We start from the raw sequence: 12,857 nt of genomic DNA on the forward strand, positions 1-12,857 counted from the left end.
GTAGGGTTTGGCTTCTATGCGCAATCATTATTTTGTTGAATTCGAAGAAATATAATATTTGGAGCAAGAGAAGTAGATACTCTCTGGGTGACCTGATTCCGAGTCTTCAGAAGCTCTGAAAGCTATTGCACTGACCATGAATTGTAGATAACAGATAGTAATGCAAGATCACTTTTCTCTATATACATGCAAATTCCACCCTGTCTGTGGAGGTGTAACGGACAATCCCCTACCATCACGGGGTAAACAGTTGTGCCCCTCTTGCACAAATATTTCAATATTCCTGACCTACCAGTGTGTCCATTCTTTGGGTTCTTTTCAACCAATTATAATCTCTGTCTGGTTTCCCTGTTGATTATGACCTTAATTAATCTTTAACATATATTTATTTTGCAACCACATGAGAGTTATGATTGTACCCTTTTTGGATATTAACTTTTTACAGAAATGAGTCCCTGTTTAATTTTTCCTGGTGTTGCTTTAAATTCTGGCTACCATATTGTAAGTAGGGCATTGGATAAACTGGAAAACGATAAGAGAAGGGTGGCCAAAGTAATAAGGAAAGCCTGAAACCTACCATAGAAAGAACACTTGGAAAAAATTGGGGCAGTTTAGGTTGGACCAGAGTAATCTAAAAGGGAAATGATCATTGTTTCCAAAAAACCTAAAGGGGTACCATGCAGAAAAGTGACTGGTCAGATTTTATGAGTTTTTGGAGATTGAATTGGAAAAATTGGGTAAAATTCACAAACAGAAATTGTGACTCAATGGAAATCCGAAGTTGCTGACCGTTAGAACTGTACAGAAAAGGTGTGGTCAGCTGTGAGAGGCAGAAATGTCCTTGTCGCCAGAGGCATTCAAGCAGTTTGGACAAAATCTTATTAGGATTCTTTTACTATTGATTAAACTACTGTTTATACAATTGGACTAGATGCCTCTTGGAAGATTTCAACCCAGAGTTACTAATTTTGAAACCGAACAGGACCCTGTGGGGCTCCTGGGTAGGGAAGCCTTTCTATGTCCCCCATTTCTTATTTGTAGGGAATAGACACCAGCCTCCGTGACCTTCCCTGAGTTCCAAAGGGCAGATTTGGACAGTTGCTCATCAGGGAAGGGAGAGGATGCGAGACAAGGGAGGGGCAGCCAAGAAACAATGGTGCAGCCTTGGGGCAGGGTCCCGGTTCCCCCTCCAGGGATGCACAGAACAACATCATTGAGCTGTTTTGCAGATACTGAGATGCCCATCAAATGGAAGATGAAGCATTCTTCATTCCAGAAGACAGGAAGCACAGGAGCTCAGCAGGAGACCCCCCCCCCCCCAGGCCAGATTAAAGGAGCGCAGGCCCTGCGCACACCCTGGTCCTTATCAGCACCCCCGCCCCGGAGCCATTGCTACAAAACTCCTCACCAAACCCTCCCGGGTTGGGACACACCACAGTTTTTGGAGGGCACAAGCCCACTGTGTCCCCTTTTGCCTGGCAAAGCAATAAGCCTATTCTTTTCTCCGTCACCCTAAACTCTGTCTCTGAGATTGGATTCAGTGGCGGTGCACAGAGGCCGAGTTTTTGTCATCAGTTTCATGATTCAATTCAATCCTCGTCGTGTATGTGGATTGACTCTCCTGGAACCCTAGTACCACCCTAAATGGCCTCTTCTAGAGTTGCGGGGAGTCATCTTTCTGTAGCAGGATGTTACGGTCAGGCTTTCCTCTCGGGAGCTTCGGCTCAGGCCCCAAAGCCGAGGACAAGGTGTGATAAGAACCCTTGACGACGTGGATGATTGGAAACAGTCAGTTGCCGATGGAGAGCTAGCCAGCTTTCCAGAAACATCTGGAAATACATGTCTGTACCCAGCTGGGTGCTCACGAAGCTGCAGAAACTCAGGCTTCCGAACAGGGGCGATGTCCTTGGAAGTTTGTGATCCCTGGGGCTTGGGGGTGGGTGGTAGGCCGAGACTCCACTCCACTTGGTGACTGATTCTTCCCCGGGAGAGTCAAAGTCTAGGATTGGAGTTACTTGAAAATCAGAGCAAAGCTGCAGCTGCCAGCGGAGTGGCCCCTAGAGAATTCGGTGGGCAAATAAGTATAACATTTCCCAAAGCCAGAGGCCATCCTGGAAGGCAGCCAGGGTGACTCACCGGGAAAGAATGTGACATCAGCGTTTCTTCTCAGCGAATACCCTCGGGGCTAGGGTTGAGTGGCAAATGTAAGGAAAATGTTAGCCGGAAAATCCACTGCTTGAGTTAGGAAACCGTGCAGTGTTGGAGAAGGGGATGGGAAACGGGGAGGGGAGTCCCAAAGTGAATAGGAGAGAAGTGTGGCCGGGACATTTGCCACGGCAGAGGCCCACATACATAGGACAAGAGCACCAGTCCCCGGAGAACCCCGCCTTTCCTGTCTCCCCAGCAGCGCGGAGAGAGGAGGGCTCTTGGAGAAGCCAGCTGGGGAAAGAGGAAAGAGTGAGACAACCTGCCAGGGCCTGGTTCCCATGGCAGAGCTCACGGGCTGGGTAGGAGCTGGAACAAGGAAGAAGCTTTGGGAGACTGATGTTGGGATGTTAGGTTGGAGCAACATTTGAATAACTAAAAAATGACACTGTGCTAATACCTAAAAGGCACTGCAAGGCTGGGGTCTTTTCCTAAGATGTTGTTACAGAAGCAGGAGAGAGGGGCCCAAAGGCAGACTTGTAAAGCAGAGGTGGATGGCAAAAAGCCATTTCAGCTCGCACCTCACCACCTATGCCTAATTTTATGAGCCTCTTTCAGTTGTCACGGAGACATTTCCTGTCCACATGCGAGACTCTCTTTCCTGGGCACTCTTCACAATTCTGCCCAGATCTTGTGATGCAGTGGCCCATGTTACGATTCGAATTGTGTATCAGTTAACAGCTACCAGATTTCAATTGTTGCAGAAATTCTTTTCATGGACTAGTAAGACACTCAAGCTTTCCCTCTTTCCTGTCTTTGTTTTTTATTTTATTTTTGAATTTTATTGAAGTATAGTTCATGTACAGTGCTATGTTAATTTCTGCTGTGCAGCAAAGTGACTCAGTTATAAACATATATATTCTTTTTCATATTCCTTTTTATTATGGTTTATCACAAGATATTGAATAGTTCCCTTGTGCTCTACAGTAGGACCTTGTTGTTTATCTATCCTATAGGTAGTAGTTTGCATCTGCTAAACCGAAACTCCCAATCCTTCCCTCCCTTACCCTCCTTCACCCTTGACAACTACAAATCTGTTCTCTATGTCTATGAGTCTGTTTCTATATTTCATAGATAAGCTCATTTGTGTCATATTTTAGATTCCACATATAAGAGATATCGCAGGGTGGTAAATGGTTGCATTTACTGCAGGACTTACACACTTCTTTATCATTTAACACATGTAAAACTGCACTGCCACTTTTACTACTTCCCTGTCTTTTAAATTTTGTTTTATTTTTGAATTTTATTGCAGTATAGTTCATTTACAATGTTGTGTTAATTTCTGCTGTGCAGAAAAGTGACTCTGTTCATAAACATATACATTCTTTTTCATATTCTTTTCCATGATGGTTTGTCCCAGGATACTGAATAGAGTTCCCTGTGCTCTGCAGTAGGACCTTGTTTTTTACCCATCCTATACGTAATAGTTTGCCTCTGCTGATGTCCTTGAATTGCAGATGTCATATGTTTTAGGCATTAGTCATTTGAGAACATTAGTTGAACTCTCATGTTGCTGTGTGGCTGAAGGATATTTTCTCCTCAACCGCGTCCTTCACCGTAAGGTCGGATCTTAACAAACGGCACCGCAAAACAGAGGAAAGCTTCAAGTGAGCTGTAATAGGGAGCGCTCCCCGGCGAGGTTCACTGGTCCGAGAGAAGGGGGCCAGAGAAGTCGCGCCCGGGCGAGGGTTGGGCAAGACTTTATAGGGGAAGAAGGGAAAGTGGTGTGGTGAATCTGGGACGGTGCAGGGTATTCCTTATTTGGTGATCTTTTCGGGTATCCTGGGGGACCGTTAGTCCCGCCCCTCGAAAGGTGGGAAGGCTGGGCTGGGTTCAGAGTCCCCAGGTCAGTTCCTGGAACTGGGTGGTCCGGAATGTCTCCAGGGCAGTTTCTGGAACTGGGTGGTCCGGAGAATTTCGGTCTGATGCAACCTGTGAATCTGTGTTCCCCTGCCTCGGGCCGTTGGCCTTACATTCACCAATGACACCCCGCTCTCTACCCGCTGGCAGCCTGGGACAAAAACAGGGGGGCGGAGGGAAAGAGTAAACTCTGTCAACTTAAAGAAATATGCACAACCTAAAAGTTGAGCATGATGTTTTATTCAGGGGACATCCTTAGGACTTCAGCCCGGGAGGCAGCGTCTCAAATAACCCTGAAAAAGGGCTCTGAGGAGGGGCCCAGGTTACAGAGGAGACTTTGCAACAAAGAGCAGGTAGTCTGAACATTAAAGATTATTGTTAGTTAAGGAGAAATAGAGATCTCAAGGAATTTAGCGCTTTTCTATGTTTGGGAAGATGCAAGAGTCTGGGCTCACTGAAATCATTCCTTTGATGTGCACTCAGCCAGGTGCGGCCAGCATCCTGTGTTTTCTCTTCCTGAGTTTCCCTGGGGTGCACCCTCGGGGGTGGCTGCAGTCTGATGGCCGCTAGATGGCAGGTACTCTTTCCTTCCTGAGTTCCCTCGAGGCTCACGGGCTCGCCACTGGCTGGTGGCTGCAATCGCTGATGACTGTGACATCCTTTGCATACTGATGGGGCAGGAAATATTCCATTTCTCATATCTTAAAAGGGTATTTAAAGAAAGAAATTGATGGTGAAGGGAGAGATTGACACTGGTTTAACATAACACGGGAGCCACACGCGGTAGGAGGTGTCCTAACCAGAAGTTAAATTTTACGCCTAACGTCTGATTTTCTCTTAAACAGTCCATCTGGAGGCTAGGCGATTTTGAGATGCCCGGGTCTAAGGCATTCTCCTGCTGCCGCTCCTGCCCCCTTCCCCCACTTTCTGGTCCTTGTCCTGCACCCTGAGGGGACGGGGAGGGAGCGGGGAAGGACAAGGAGAGCAGGAGGGCTGCTCGGGCGGTAATTCAGAGGACTTGAGGGATAGGGGAGGGGGGACTGAAAGGGAGGGTCATGGCAGGACTTGCTGTAAACAGAAGTCCAAGTCTGGAAACAGAACTGGGAATGATGGGGAAAAACTGAAGCTCTCAAAATCTCTGGCTTTCCTTGGACGGTGCACGGCCCCGAATACTTACCAGCCTTCCTTCCTGACCCACCTCTAATTCAGTCTCCATGCTGCAACCGCAGTATCTTCCTAAACACCATTGGAATCAACGCATCTCCTTCTCATGTCCGGACGAAGTCTAGAGTAGGCCTTGGAGTTCCCTTCCCCACCCTCAGCATTGACCCTTCCCCTTCCCTAGGCCTCAGGACCAATAAGACCGCATGCCTTTGTCCCAGTTCCCTCAATGAGCCAGGCTCCCTCTGGCTTCTAGGGCTTCGCACGTGACCCTTCTGTTCTGATGAGAATGTTCTCCCATCCCACATTCACCTGATTATCTCCTATAACAGCTCTGCTCAGAAGCACCTCCCGCTGGGACGGCCTCTCTGCCCCCCAGGCCAGGCTGAGTTTCCTGTGTGTCCTGGAGATGCTGCCCTTTGTACCTTGTGCTGAAGTGCCTTGTGTCTGGGCCTGCCCACCCTCGGACTCGGTGACAGCAGACCTTTGGTCACTGGCTGGTCCTCAGAACCTTGCACATGCCTGGCACCAATGAGATGCTCAGTAAACTGTCAAGGTTTCAGGGAGTGGCTGGAGAGTAAAGTTTACTGGAAGACACGACAATTGACTGTTGAAACTAAAATCAAGAATTGAGGTCCTGGGCTTCCCTGGTGGCGCAGTGGTTAAGAATCCGCCTGCCAGTGCAGGGGACACAGGCTCGGCCCTGGTCTGGAAAGATCCCACATGCCGCAGAGCAACTAATCCCGTGCGCCACAGTTACTGAGCCTGCGCTCTAGAGCCTGCGAGCCACAAATACTGAGCCCATGCGCCACAACTATGGAAGCCCGTGCGCCTAGAGCCCATGCTCTGCAACAAGAGAAGCCACTGCAGTGAGAAGCCCATGCACCGCAATGAAGAGCAGCCACTGCTCGCCGCAACTAGAGAAAGCCCACGTGCAGCAATGAAGACCCAACGCAGCCAAAAATAAAAAAAAATTTAAAAATAATAAAAAAAAAGAATTGGGCTTCCCTGGTGGCGCAGTGGTTGAGAGTCCGCCTGCCGATGCTGGGGACGCGGGTTCGTGCCCCGGTCCCGGAGGATCCCACATGCCACAGAGCAGCTGGGCCCGTGAGCCATGGCCGCTGAGCCTGCGCGTCCGGAGCCTGTGCTCCGCAACGGGAGAGGCCACAATAGTGAGAGGCCCGTGTACAGCAAAAAAAAAAAAAAAAAAAAAAAAAAATTTAGGTCCTTGTCTTCTGAAACAGAACCGGTGTCGGTTTCCCAACAATTCTAGAGTTTGATCCCAGGAGTCATTTGATCAGCTCCAAGGACCTTCGTCTCTGTTCCTGAAGTTGTGTATGGTTCTCTCTTACAGAACTTCTCTTTTTTATTATAAAAATTTTGGATGAGTGTGTTCCCCCAGCAGGCTCTCAACACATGAGAAAGGACATATTTCCTCCGTTTGGGTATTGGGTACCGCACTGCAGGCATTCAAGTCTTTGCTAATGTTTGATGCACCGTCTTAGGGAAATTAATCCTCTCAGGAGTGTGAGCCCTCTAGTGGCTGACCTATGTTACTACAGACTTTTACTTGATAAAACCCTTGCAATGAACCAGGTCAGCCAAATACGTAACAAAAGGATTACATGTCCGTCTATTAGTTTTTTTTTTAGTAGAGGGAAGGATGTTTTATTTATTTACTTATTTATTTTGGCTGTGTTGGGTCTTTGTTTCTGTGCGAGGGTTTTCTCTAGTTGCGGCGAGCGGGGGCCACTCTTCATCGCAGTGCGTGGGCCTTTCACTATCACGGCCTCTCGTTGCGGGGCACAGGCTCCAGACGCGCAGGCTCAGTAGTTGTGGTGCAGGGGCTTAGTTGCTCCGCGGCATGTGGGATCTTCCCAGACCAGGGCTCGAACCCACGTCCCCTGCATTGGCAGGCAGATTTTCAACCACTGCGCCACCAGGGAAGCCCCGTCTATCAGTTTTATTTTGTGATGTTAGCAGCGTCTTGTCTTTTATACACCTTTTGACTGAGGAGAAGGAACAGGTGGGGAAAAGAATTCATTAATCACACTTAACAAATATGAATTCACTGCCTTCTTGATCTCTTAATACATACCTAATGAGCAATAATAATTCTTTAATTAACACTTAAGAAGAAAATGTGTTTGAGTTTTTGTGAGTACATATTTTTAAATAAAATCTTTTCACCATCAAAAACTTAAATAATGTTGTTTTCTGTACATTGCCGTGCGTCTGGTAACAGGGACATGCTGACCAAATGATATACGTTTCCTCTTTGGAATCTGTTCAATTGTGGATACATTCACATGGCTCAGCCTATTAACATTTGACTTGATGCCATGGACTTCCCGAAAACCATATTCTTAGTCTCCTCCTGTTCGTGCGTCAGGAGCCTACCAATTGCTGAAAACTTACGGCCACTTGATCAAAACCGTTCTTGGCAGTTTTTGCTTTGGCTACGGGGGGATGGCGCCGATTTGCACACTTGTCACATGTGGCATCAAAGGCTTTGCTAGCAGCTTCATGATGTCACGATAATTTACTTTTTAATTTACACTTCTGATATAACTATATCCATAATTACTATGGCTAATTTTGTTTTTAACAAACATCGATCCCAAAGTACTTTGTTGTACTCAAAAGAATTTTTAGGATCAGTCATGAAAACCAATAGGGCTGGCATTGCTCAAAATACAGTTTTTAAGGCACGTTATATTTTTGTGTTCTGCTCAGATGCATGGGCATTTATTTCTTTAGCAAACGTTTAATGATCAGCCGTGGGCCTGATTTTGTGACACAACTCCTGTCTCAAGAATGAGGAGGGGGCCTGTGGTGAACACGTATGAATGAACACTCATAACCCGGTGCAGTCAGTGGAGTCACGGAGATGCTCACCCACTCCGGGATCTCAGGGGAGAGTCACTAACTCAGCACGGAGGTTTCCAGAAGGTTTCCTCAGAGCTGTGCCCTCACAGGTACATGGACATTAGCCAGGGAGGAAAAAGTGAAGAAAACACTGTAAGCAAAAGTATGAAGGCAAGAAAGAGCCTGATGTGCAGGAAGAAATACTCCTTGTTTGGTCTTGCGGGGACCAGATGCCAAAGTTTAAAAAGTGACCTCAACGAGCACCGATAGGGAAATAGGAAAGTTAAACCAAATAAGAGTATTTTACAAGCAGATTACCATTGTGTAAGCGGAACTTAATCCCTTGGGGATTCTAGCAGCCAACGAGGCTTGAACTCAGCGTTGATCCACTTGAGGGACAAAGGAGCTGGGATATTTATACATCAGCTTCCACTAGAGACTGGTTAAGAACCAACCACGGAGAGTTCATTCCTCAGTACTTCTGGCCTCCGTGCAGTTCTGATCACCAAGAAAACACTCAGTCAAGATTTTTGGAATCATGTACAAAAGAATCCTGCTTTTTAAAATGCTAGTTACCAGAACTTGTTAAATGACCTATGGACCGATCGGTTTACAAGTGGATATTATTTGTAGCCTATTCTATTTGTTCAGCTCCACTATCCACATACCTGGTACCATTGTGCAAGTATTGGACCCCAGTTCAAAACATGACTTCCAGAAGCTACTAGCTTTTCATGAGTTCAGTTCCAAATTCTATGTCTGCTCTACACACTAAATTCTATTTTGTCTCTCATTCCTCATCATAGATTGCTTTTCTTACAATGAAATTGTCTTCCCTACAAATACAAATACTGATGCTGTATATGGCCACCGTGCTCGTGTCTGCTTTGCACTGCAATGCCGCAATAAGTAGCAATCCTATCAGCCACTGTTAGCACGATGACAACACAGCGGTGATTATGATGGGGGCAGGTGTCACGGCAGATCCATTTTGTAGGTTTATAACTTTTTAACTACTATCATTAAGCGAAAACAAAAAAGACTTTATATATAAACAGAAAATAAAAGGAAGCACTCGGTCAAAAGGTGCATGTGCCGGCAGTCAGAGGTCAGCCCTGGGAAGGCTGGCATGAGGATGGGGTACTATTCAGATCCACTGATGGCCCTTGATCAGCTCATCCGTTCCCCTCACTGCTTCTTCAAGGCGGTGTCTGATCACCACTTCCGATGGAAAGATTCTAGTAGGAAGATGTGAGGAACGAGGTGTTGTCCCTGCCGCATCTTTTGGGCTCAGTGGTTCAGCACATCACTCAAGATACTGCTTGCGCACGGCCATCACCTCTGGTGGTCCAGTTCTCTTTCCCAGTGGAGTAACACAAACCTCCCTGTTGCGAGGTTGGAGCCTCTGGTTATTACGCCTTGTGAAATGGGGAGATTGCCCGCTCATTGCTACGGCGGGCTGCGGAAGTGACAAAGAACACGGAAGTTATCTTCTGAGTTTCAGACTCGATCCTTCGCGCTCCATTAGGGCACAGCCATCTCGTCTCCGTATGATGATTAATGCCACTTGATTCCTCCAGTGGATACAGGAAACTCCTTTCCTTTACTCTTGGAATGTGGGCATGGTGAGCCCAAAAGGACCAGGAGGGAGTGATGCTTTCGTAGCATCAATATTGCCTCCGGTAGCTGCTCTCCCCCAAAGCCCAGGATGATGACCACGAGCTTACTAGAGCCTCCCTTCCTTCTCCCCTTGATTCTGAAACCATCTATTTTCACTACCAGGGACACAGCTCCATAGAATGGCCATAGGTTTAAGGTATATATCACATCCTGAAGGTCAGAGCCTCAACTCTACAGGCTATCATCTTTAAGTTGGCACCTTATTTACTTTCCTCTGAGGCTATTCCAACATTCTGTCAGACCAAGAGCATCCAGGTCAGTCTACATACGATGAGATCAGTGGATTCTATTAACACATGCCCATTGTCTCACCTGCTTTACTTTGAAAAGGGTCCCTTGGACTGAGGTGATGTTTTGTAGGATGTTAGTAAACCAGACACAGGGAGCTTTTGCTAGAAGAATTAGATAAAAATAAATAAATAAAGAAAATAAAGAAAACAGTAATGATATAGAAGATCTGAATGACACTATCAATCACCTTAACCAATAACTGCAAACATACAGTCTTCTCAAATTTGAACAATTACCCAGTTAAACCTTTTATGAGGTCAGCGTTACATTAATGCCAACTCTAGAAAAACGCATTCCAAATAAAGAAAACTACAGACCCTAGACACAAAAATCTTTAATAAATCCAGTATTCGTCAACTGAATATAACTAAGGAAACTAAGAAAACTACCAGTAGAAGGAAACTTTCTCAACCTGATAAAAACCCACAGCCAACATCAGCTGTGAGGTGAAAGTCTAGATCCATAATTCTCTGGGATCAGGATGGAGGCAAGGATGCACATTCTCCTCACTTGTAATCCACATCTTACTGGTTATACTAGCTACTGTAACATAGCAGGAAGAAATAAATGACATAGAGGTTCAAAAGAAAGAAACAAAACTCTCTATTTGCAGTTTCCTTGGGCTGCCATAACAAATAGCTCAAACAAGGTGGCTAAACACAACTAAGTAATTTCTGGGAGCTAGAAGTCTAAAATCAAGGTTTTCACAGGGCCATGATCCCTCTGAAACTTCTAGAGGGAAGACCGTCCCTGTCTCTTCCCATCTTCTGGTGAGGCTGTCAATCCCTAATATTCCTTGCCTTGTAGCTATTTAACTCCATAACCTGCCCTAATCTTCACAGGGTGCTCTCTTTGTGCGTCTGTGTCTGCACGTGGCCATCTTCCTATAAAGACATCAATCCTATTGGATTAAGGTCCATCCTAATGACCTCATCTTACGATAATTAAATCTGTGAAGACCTATTTTTAAATAAGGCGACATTCACATGTACTGGGCGTTAAGACTGCAGCATGTCATTTGAGGGGAGGCTTGAGGGGAGACTTTCAACCCATAATAAGATGACGTGATTGTGTACATAGAAAATTATAAGGAATCCACAAAAGATCTATTCGAATTAGTAAGTGAATTTAGGCAGATCAATGAGATCAATATATTAATACAAAAATTGATATTATTTCTATTCACTAGGAACACACAACCGGAAAAAGAAGTAAAAAGACACAATTCCACTTATAATATTGTTTAAAAACAAGAAAAATTTATGTTGTGAATTTCACAAAATATGTACAAAATCTGTCTACTGAAAACTACCAAACATTGCTGAGAGTAACTAAAGACCTAAATAAATGAGGTCAGAATATGCTCACAGACTGAGAGACTTGATATTATTAGGAGGTCAATTCTCCCTAAATTTATCTATAAAGTAATCTTAATAAAAATTCCAGCAGGATTTTTGAGTAGAATTTGACAAACTGATTCAAATTATCTATAGTCAAAGCAATTTAAAAAAAGAAAAAGAACCAACCTGGAGGACTCACATTGCTTGATTTCAAGGCTTACTATAAAGCTACAATAGTTCAGAAGGCACAGAATTGGCAGAAGAAGAGAAATACAGATCTAGGGAACTGAACGAAGTGTTCAGATGTGGACCCATACACGTGCTCAATGATTGTCAACCAAGGTGCCAAGTTAATTCATTGGGAAAAGTAAAATCTTGGCAACAAAGAGTCTTGGAACAATTAGATATGCATAATGGGGAAAATGTAATTTTTTTCACTTTCCTCCATACCCAAATGATAACTTGAAATGGATCATAGATAAAAACTATAAAAATTCCAGAAGAAAACATAGGAGAAAATCGTATAAATTTGAGTAGGTAAAGATTTCTTAGGTAAGATATAAGAAACTTCACAAACCCTGAAATAAACACATGATAACGCGGACTCTACCTAAATTAAAACATTTTCGTTTTGAAAGATACCATTAAGCACCTAAGAATGCTAACCACAGAGTGGGAGAAAATGTTCTCAATTAATATGAGAAAAGACAAAAGACATATCTGACAAAGACATATCTTGAATATAGAGAGAACTCTCATCATTTAAATAAGAAGACAATTTGCCCAAGGTGGTGGGGAGAAGACACTTGTGTTCCTTTGCTAGGGCTGTCATAACCCCAGCAAAGAGCCCAAAATACCATAGCCTGGGTGGCTTGGACAAGAGAGGTTTACGTTCTCACAGTTCTGGAGATTAGAAGTCCGAGATCAAGGCGGGAGCATTTTTGGCTTCTTCGAGGACTCTCTCCCTGGCTTACACGTGGCCGCCTTCTTGCTGTGTCTTCACATGATCATCCCATCAGTTCCCTATCATCAGCGTCTACGTGGGGCAAACCTCACCAAAGCGTACACTTAAAATGCACAAATTAATTGTATATAAATGATAATACAATGGATTATTTAAATTAAAAACCAATCTGCAATTAAATCTTCCACTCATCCTATTCTAGCTACTGTCATTGCCTTACCACTAAAACTGCTTTTGTCAGGGTCAGCAATGACCTCCATGGTCCCCAATCCAATGTGCTCTTTATCTAATAGTTTTCACAGACGCTACCCAGTAACCACATTCATTACCTCTAACAACTGAACGCGTACTCTTTCCCCAGCTCTCCTGACATGTCTTGTGTTTGTTACACCTAACAAGACTGGCTCTTCTTAGACCCCTTTTCTCAATTGTTCTTCTCGACCCAGAGTCTACGTATTAGAGATTCTTAGGGCTTCACCCTGGCT

This window comes from Pseudorca crassidens, chromosome 4 (assembly GCF_039906515.1).
Source record: "Pseudorca crassidens isolate mPseCra1 chromosome 4, mPseCra1.hap1, whole genome shotgun sequence".
NCBI lineage: Eukaryota > Metazoa > Chordata > Mammalia > Artiodactyla > Delphinidae > Pseudorca > Pseudorca crassidens.